A 7,563-nucleotide genomic window follows, 5' to 3' on the forward strand; every position below is an offset into this window, starting at 1 on the left:
AAACATATTTTTATACTTCATGAGAAGCAAAAATCAGTAAGAACAATATCAGAGATAAATGGAGTGTTAATCAATAAAAGAATTTTGTGTCCTCTATGCAAAGCAAACAAAACAATAATTAACCCAAAAAGGGGAGCGAGCAATAGAGAATACAAAAATCTCTGGGTACTAATCTAGTCTCTGAGAATTATTAATTTATTCATTATCAGTGCAAGTAGAAGAGTTTTTTTTTTTTTAATAAGAGGTATGATAATTAAGGTTACTTACAAACTTACCACCTTCATGCTGCCATGTGGAAGATCTTCTACACGAACTGCTGCTGTGGTTGCTAATAAACAATTAGATTATTTATGGTATAATTATTCTTCTTGCACCGACTGTAGTGAAATGATGATTATGATTAAAGTATATGAATCGCTATTAATATATCATATTTTATACTCAAGATTTCTAATATCCCATATGGATTGAAATGTAATTTGATGTTTAGTCGAAGTTTAGCGTTGCAAATCTTTCCTAGTTTTCAGCTAGTAGAACATTGGTCCTTGTTGGAGGATTGTTTCGGCGTTGCAATGTATTGTAAAGATGATTCTGTGTTGTAGATTCGTCAGGGCGAAATTAAATTGAATATAGATTTCCAATTTATTAAAATTTGTTGCTGAGGTGATCGTAGAGGGATTAAGGTTCAATGATTTAAGACTTCACCGTAGATTTTTGGAGATGTATGCAAGGGGGGATTTCACAAAATGAGGTTAGTCGGGGAATTGGGTGTCACAAGCTCTTGAAATGCACAATACTGTCCCCAATTATGTGAGTAAATTCATAGGCTTTATGTTTGACGCTCACAAGTGTGTCGCTTTATATTTCTTATAATTTCTTCCCAAGATTTGTGGGATGTATTCGATCTCCTTTAAAGGTGGCAAAACGTTCATCCAACACTGACCAGGAAATATGAAGAGACTTCTTGTTTTATTAATAATTTGTTGGAGGATACACAGTCGGTTTGGGAGACACTTTATTAGCTGGTAATTCGGAATGGGGGACGCAATTCTACCCTGTGGTAGAATTGTTCCCAATAATTTAATTCGAAGTGGTACTTTTTTATTTCCAGGGCTTCGATTTAAAAACCTAAGAAATGTATTTTTCTTAATTTCACGAAAATTTCACAAATATTAGTGGTTTTACCTTTAAATGGTCTTATAATTTGTTAAAAACGAATATATTTTAATTTTTATTCACTGATTATAAAAATATTTTTAAATATTTCAGATGATTTTTAGAGGACTTGTTTCTTCAAGAGTTATTATAAAAAGGAAGTTCAATCAAGTTGTCAATTTACTCGAAACCCACGTTCTTTTTTTATTGAAATCGATAGAAAGGAAAACATCAAATTGAATATGAATATTCTTCTAAATGATTCCTGTTCAGTATTGGCAATTAAGCGATTTTCATTCGTATGTTATGCTTTGCTAGTTTACGTCTGTCTGTACAGTACAGAAACTCTCGCTGTTCATACTACCCCACACGTAGTGGTTGAGCAAAACAAAAGAGGGGAAAAAATGAATGGAGTAGTAAAACCAAAAAACCAATAATGATAAATTACAATTTTGAGTAATTGATCAAAATAAAAAAAGAAGTTTGGAGTAATATCTTAATAGAGAATATCTTTATAGAGGGAATATTTGGTAAAAGAGTTATTACTCCTGGATGAGGAAGACGATAAGATTGGATGAGTGCAGTGATGTCATCAGCAGTGCCAGTAATGGATTAAATGCCAGAAAGAATGTTATGGAAGCCGAATTCCGGGTGGATTAAGAACAATGATATTATGAGTTGTGGCCTATATATTTCGTAAAGCGATATATTTTGAGTTTTTGTTTATGAAATTATTAGAAGAGAATATTAAAGGAATGACAAAAAAAAAAAATGTCGGTGTTGTGTTTGCTATAAATGGCCATTACAGGAGGTTGCTATAGAATAGAAGACCTCTGTTGGAGGCTTCCATAGAATAGAATACCTCCGTTGGAGGCTTCCATAGAATAGAAGACCTCCGTTGGAGGCTTCTATAGAATAGAAGACCTCCGTTGGAGGCTTCTATAGAATAGAAGACCTCCGTTGGAGGCTTCTATAGAATAGAAGACCTCCGTTGGAGGCTTCTATAGAATAGAAGACTTCCGTTGGAGGCTTCTATAGAATAGAAGACTTCCGTTGGAGGCTTCTATAGAATAGAAGACTTCCGTTGGAGGCTTCTATAGAATAGAAGACCTCCGTTGGGAGGCTTCTATAGAATAGAAGACCTCCGTTGGAGGCTTCTATAGAATAGAAGACCTCCGTTTGAGGCTTCTATAGAATATAAGACCTCCGTAGGAGGCTTCTATAGAATAAAAGACATCCGCTGGAGGCTTCTATAGCATAGAAGACCTACGTAGGAGTCTTCTATAAAAAATAGACCTCCATAGGATGCTTCTATAGAATAGAAGACCTCCGTTGGAGGCTTCTATAGAATAGAAGACCTCCGTAGGAGGCTTCTATAGCATAGAAGACCTACGTAGGAGTCTTCTATAAAAAATAGACCTCCATAGGATGCTTCTATAGAATAGAAGACCTCCGTAGGAGGCTTCTATAGAATAGAAGACCTCCGTAGGTGGCTTCTATAGAATAGAAGACCTCCGTAGGTGGCTTCTATAGAATAGAAGACCTCCGTAGGTGGCTTCTATAGAATAGAAATCTCCGCAGGTGGCTTCTATAGAATAGAAGACCTCCGTAGGTGGCTTCTATAGAATAGAAATCTCCGCAGGTGGCTTCTATAGAATAGAAGACCTCCGTAGGAGGTCATTTCCCCCATTAATAATTTTCCCTGTCATAAGTTGTGGTTAATTCTCTTGACACTCATGAGTTCAACAGACCTCGGTCATTAGATATTTATGTGTGTCACCTGAAGTGAGGAGGCCTTACCTTGTATTTATTGTTATTGTTGTGTGGTTGTTTTAAATGCTTAACAAGTTATTGTTGTTGTTCGCAATGTCCTCGTAATAATAATATGTTATCCTTTAATATCCAAACAGCCCAGGCCAAAGTGGTTACACACCTTCACATATGGCGAACAATGTAGGTTGATGGGAGGTTTCTGCTTTCGTATGATTTTTTTTATTTAAGTTTTTTTGGTTTTTTGTAGTCCTTGAATAGAGAATATTTTGTTATGTGTGGTATTTGCGTGTGTAAGCGCGTGTTGTACGCTCACGCACTTATTACCGGCAGGCGGGTTTTACGACTATAGCAACATGAATACAAATTATGACAACAACGACGACGGTGATGATGATGGTCTGGGAGTTGTTGAAGGATTCACTGGAGTTGAATGTGTTACACACGTGTGTAGGTAGTGCGTTTGTTTTCTGCTTTATAAAAATATTGGATTGATCGTCTATTTCATTTGACGAAACAACAGAATAGAATTTTTTTGTTGATACTATTCACGTGATTTGTTGTTATTGATAGCCTTCAACTTTTTTTTTTAAATTTGAGCCGCTTTTTGTTTGTTACGCATTACCTTTAAATATTATTACGGAGCTTTTTACATGGTTCAAACTGTTTTCGTGGAGGCCTTGTGTATTTATATTTATCAGTTTCGTTTTGTTATACGGTACTTTTTCCTTTCAAAGGCTTTGCATTACTACTACCACGCTTCAGTAATAATTCAAATAGATTCGTTGAAAAATAAAAAGTGTTATTCCACCTTGTTTTCGTGGTAATTGGAAGCTAAATTTTATATATTATTGTTGTTAGTTTTTTTTGTTCTTCCTTTTATTTTCATTTCTGACCAGAACAACCATTTGAACTCATTTTTGTAGGGTTTCACTATAACGGTAGGCTGCACTTTGACATGCCTTGGGTTTAGGTTTAGTTTTAGCTCCCCCTAGTTTCTGTGATGATGAGATGCTGTTTTATTTTGTTCTCATTTGCTTTTAACTAAATTCAGTTCTGTTCACTTTATTCACATTTGCATGTTACCTTGATACGGTTTTTGCATTTTAACTTTCTTCTGTCAACTTTTCATCACCACTACTCTCAGCTGGAAATGTAGGCATCAAATTCATTCAAATGCACGACCTACACTCATTAAAATCACAGTGTGTGTAAGTATATATGTCTGATGAATTTTTATTTTCACGTTGTTGGTGTTGTTGCTATTTTTTATTCATGAAATTTATTTAAATATCAAAATCACCGAGTAGTGCATCACCAAGCTTTGTCATTGATAATGATAAGATGGATTTTTGTTGTGTGTTTTGAGGTTAAATGAAAAACAGGATTTGTTGCCGTTTTTAAGTTCACTTTTTTCGCCACTTTTTGCATTCTAATTATATCATTTTTTCTCAAATTGCTGCCTTTCACTATCAGACGCTTCTTCTTTTTCTTCTTGATTTCTACATAACACTCATTGTGCGGACTAAAAGTATGTTACAGCATTGAAATATGTAACACTGCCGAAAAGTAGGCTTTATTTTGTGATGATTTTCACTACTTGTATCCATGTATTTTCAACTTTGTTTCATTCAAATATTTCATAACCCATTTAAATTCCTTTACAAAACATTGTAGTTGTTACTTTATTATTTCTTCTTCGTCTTGACATTCTTTTGCTTATCAATATTTAATTTCTTCTCTAAATGAAAACATTCACACCCTGACGAAAAAAGGCAATAATAATCCCGAATTCCGTTCACTCGCCACACGTCTTCACTTTGCAGTTGAACTGGAAACACTGCCAGAAGGGATGAAAGCACAATAAGGGATGTATGACGGAGTTTCATAAAAATTGAAAAATGTATAGCAAATGAGTACCTTGACAGAGCAACGAACAACAAAACCAGTCAATGTGTATTTTTTTATTGCGCTCGCGGAAGCTTTCTTTTTGTGGCCCACGTTGGTTGGCATTAACAATTTTTAATGTGACCCCGGAAAGGAGGCTTGGGAAAGGAAATATTAAGAACTAGAGAGAGGAAGAGAGAGAGAGCGAAATGTCACTCACTGAAGGTTTAGGAAAGGAAATATTAATATATCACAGAGAGAGAGAGAGAAATGTCACCCTCTATCTGTGACATTTAATTTTGAAAATTGGTAAAACAGGTTGTTGTTATAATTCAATCGCTCTCCATTCAGAGCAAGAGAGAATCCAAAAGATTCTCAAAAGTTATAAATAAAGTTTAACTTTTCTCCTGTTTTCTGAGCCAGGCAAATAGTTTCTCTGCTAAACATTTTATCTAATTCCAGAGAAAAAGAGAGAGTGGAAGATAATAAGAGAGGTATTATAAAAAAAATTACATGTACAAATTTATTTTCTCTTTTTTCAGTATAAAGTTTTATTTTTCTCTTGCTTACATTGGAATTATTATGCTAACAGGCATGTTATCTAATTCCTAAGATGGCGAAAGATAATAAGATAAGTATTATAAAGTTATTTTCTCTTTGTTCAGGAAACATAAAACTATTCATTTGATTTTCTCTGACCAAAATGTTTGTTATCTTGTTTCGGAGCCATTGGACTTATTAGATAACTGCTATTGCTGACAAGCATTTTATCTTATTCCTGAGACAGCGAAAGATAATAAGATAAGTATTTTTAACAAAGATAAAGTTACAATTTTATTTTCTCTTTGTTAAGAAAACTTAAGTCTATTCATTTGGTTTTCTCCAACTAAAATTTTTCTTATCTTGTTTCGGAGCCATTGGAAACATTGTGTAGCTTGTTTAGCTACCAAACATTTTATCTAATTCCTGAGATTGCGAAAGATAATAAGATAAGTATTATAAACAAAGATAAAGTTGCAACTTTATTTTCGCATTGTTGAGACAACTTAAATCTATTCATTTGGTTTTCTTCGACCAAAATTTTTGTAATCTTGTTTCGGAGCCATTGGAATCATTAGATAACTGGTTTTGCTACCAAACATTTTATCTAATTCATGAGGTAGCAAAAGAAAATAAGATAAGTGTTATACACAGAGATAAATTTACAACGTTATTTTCTCTTTGTTGAGAAAACTTAATCTTCTCATTTGATTTTCTCGGACTAAAACTTAGTTATCTTGTTTCGGAGCCATTGGAATTATTGGATAACTGGTTTTGCTACCAAACATTTTATCTAATTCTTGAGAGAGCGGAAGATAATAAGATAAGTGTTATACACAAAGATAAAGATACAATTTTATTTTTTATCTTGTGTCATAGCCATTGGAATTATTTTATAACTAGTATTGCTAACAAACATTTTATCTAATTCCTGAGAGAGAGTGGTAGATAATAAGAGAATTATTATAAACAACGGTACAGTAAAACTTTACATTCTCTTTGTTGAGAAAACTTAAATCTACTCATTTGCTATATTTCGACCAAAAATATCTGTTTAATGTTTATTTTTTTTAGAAAAATAGTTAGTTTTCAAAGAACGTGTACTTCTAAAAAATACTCAGAGCAAGAGGAATTTAAAAATTATATTTTAAATTATATTGATTTCTCTTGTTTCCTGAGCCATTGGAATTATTAGCCAAACATTTATTGTTATTAGATTAACATTCAGATAAACATTTTATCAAAGTACGTGGACTTCTAAGGAATACTCAGAGCAAGAGAAAATTAAAAATAATATTTTAAATTATAATGCTTTCTCTTGTTTCTTAAGCCATTGGAATAGACAAACATTTTGTTATTATTAGATTAAAATTTAGATTATAAAAGCCGTTCCATAGATAATGAACAAAGATTCAGGTTATCTTTATTATCTCATTTTTGAGAAAGCTTCAATTTACTCATACGATTTTCTGCCGAAAAATTATTTTCTCTTATTTTCGGAATTATTAGATAACTGGTTTTGGTACCAAATAATTTACTAATTCTAGGTAGAGCGGGAGATAATAAGATAACTATTATAAAATAAAATAATGTAGCACATTTTTATTCTCTTTATTGAGAACTCCTAAATCTACTCAATGGGGTTTCTTTTCGGCCAAAAATATTTTTTTTTGTAGAAAAATTTAATTTTTAAAAATTATTTTTTAATTTATTATTTTTTAAGGAAGTAATTTTTAAAGAATATTTTTTGAATAGAGGAATATTTAAATATTTTTTTAACATGGATTTTTTAGGTTTTTTTTCCATAACGTGCTTTTTTAGGCATATTTTTTGAATTGAGCCGCGTTTTCAAGAATACATTTTTTGGTTCGACTTGTATTTTTGCATTTGCATTCAACGTGATTTGTTTTAAATATTTTTTTCTGAACGTGGTTTATTCAAAGATTATTTTTTCATCAACGTGGGTGTTCTAAAAAAATATCTTCCCACAACATCGAGTTTTTTAGAAAAATCCCTTTTATGGAAGTGAATTTTTAAAGGTTAGTTTCGTCATGGACGTGGATTTTTAAAGAAAGAATTTGGAAAATGACTTAGTTTATTTTGTGAAGGACTTGGGTTTTTTAAAGAATTTCTTTTCAAGGAAGTGGACTTTTTACTTTTTATACCCTACACCACTATGTGGATAGGGTATTATAAGTTTGTTTTGGAAAA

At 32.4% G+C, this 7,563-nt stretch overlaps 1 long non-coding RNA gene across 1 annotated transcript in view; it reads right to left on the reverse strand.

The window, feature by feature from the left end:
• The window catches only part of LOC141404582 (uncharacterized), a 61,488-nt gene extending 56,723 nt beyond the window's left edge, over window positions 1–4,765 (reverse strand). Inside the window, exon 1 of the long non-coding RNA XR_012413053.1 lies at window positions 2,956–4,765. This is a non-coding gene — a long non-coding RNA (uncharacterized lncRNA). The remainder of the gene's footprint in view (window positions 1–2,955) is intronic.
• Between the last annotated feature and the right edge of the window lie 2,798 nt (window positions 4,766–7,563).

Source organism: Musca autumnalis, unplaced genomic scaffold (assembly GCF_047663935.1).
Source record: "Musca autumnalis isolate F117 unplaced genomic scaffold, ASM4766393v1 scaffold_467, whole genome shotgun sequence".
NCBI lineage: Eukaryota > Metazoa > Arthropoda > Insecta > Diptera > Muscidae > Musca > Musca autumnalis.